Raw genomic sequence first — 1,435 nt, forward strand, 5'->3', positions numbered from 1 at the left:
AACCATTCCTAGTGATTACGCTAAGAAATGTCAACAAGCATTTCTGGCGCCATTGCCGGGGATGGCATGTGAACAAAGATATTGTGCTGATATTAACTTAGACCTTGTACTCAAGATATAGTCTTTACTCTTTCAGGCTAATGTCACTTTATGTCTTCTTTTATTTTTGATTTGAAAGAAGACAGGGGTAGTGTATGACTGGTTTCTCCCTGCCGGAAAACTACACAAACAATCCAGAGAGGCTCGTGAGAAGGGCACGACCTCGCGTCATTCATCCTCTCGCTATCCTCTCGGCACAGGAACTCATTTCGGAAGCACCACTCGTTCTTGAGGCTATGGCTGAAAAGACTCTCCGCGAGTTCTCCGTCCCCTCCACCGACAATGTGGCCACTGGCCCCAACATCAATGTCGGGGATGTGAACTTCAAGCTGAAATCAAGCCTCATCAACATGGTGCAGGCTAGCCCATTCTATGGCAAGCCGAATGAGGACGCAAATGCACATTTGTAGAACTTTCTGGAGCTCTGCGACACCATTGTCATACGGGGTGTCACCGCCGATGTGATCAAGCGTCGTCTGTTTCCTTTCTCCCTCCTGGGGAAGGTGAAATAGTGGTTTTATAAAGAAAAGGACATCGACACCTGGGCCAAATGCTCCAAGGCGTTCCTCGCAAAATTCTTTCCGTTGGGCAAAACAAATGCCCTGCGTGGAAGAATATCAAGTTTCTAGCAGACGGGGATGGAATCCATCCCAGAAGCTTGGGAGAGGTTGTAGGAATACATCATGGCTTGTCCTCATCATGGCATGGATGAGTGGCTCGTCCTGCAAAGCTTCTACAACGGGCTCACAATGACATCTTGAGCCAATATTGATGCCGCTGCTGGAGGAGCCTTCCTCGACCTGACCATAGCCAAATCCAAAGCATTGGTCGAGAAGATGGTCTCCAACCAGGGGTGGAGCGATGAACGACTCCAACCCCGTACAAAAGGGATGCATACCGTCAAGGAGACGGATATGATAGCCGCAAAGCTGGACCTCCTAATCAAGAAAATGGAGGAGGGGAGCAAACAACCAATCCATGCTCCTGTTTACGCCATGGGTTCGCACTACACGTGCGAAGTCTGTGGCAATGAAGGACATTCGGGGAATGACTGACCCGAAACCCGTGAAGATTGCGCCTACCTCAACAACAACAACAACAACGGGTACCATCCACCACAAGGAGGCCAGGGGTGGAACCAGCCACGTCCACTTTTTCAGGGAGGTAATAACTACAATCCTTCTTATAATTCGAATTTCAATTCGAACCAACCTCCCTTGAGAGAACTTGTTCTTGGCCAAGTTAAAATCAACGAAAATATAAATAAAAAGCTTTTGGCCAATGACAAATCCCTGGAAAGTTTAAATGTTAAGTTTGAAACTTTGTCTTGTATGCT

General features: G+C 47.5%; 1 non-coding gene across 1 annotated transcript; it reads right to left on the minus strand.

Annotated features, from left to right (window-relative positions):
• Positions 1 to 696: 696 nt before the first annotated feature.
• On the minus strand, positions 697 to 805 carry LOC120701692. Its single transcript, XR_005686249.1, has one exon. It is a non-coding gene; the product is annotated as a small nucleolar RNA R71 (small nucleolar RNA).
• Between the last annotated feature and the right edge of the window lie 630 nt (positions 806 to 1,435).

Source organism: Panicum virgatum, chromosome 3K (genome assembly GCF_016808335.1).
Source record: "Panicum virgatum strain AP13 chromosome 3K, P.virgatum_v5, whole genome shotgun sequence".
NCBI lineage: Eukaryota > Viridiplantae > Streptophyta > Magnoliopsida > Poales > Poaceae > Panicum > Panicum virgatum.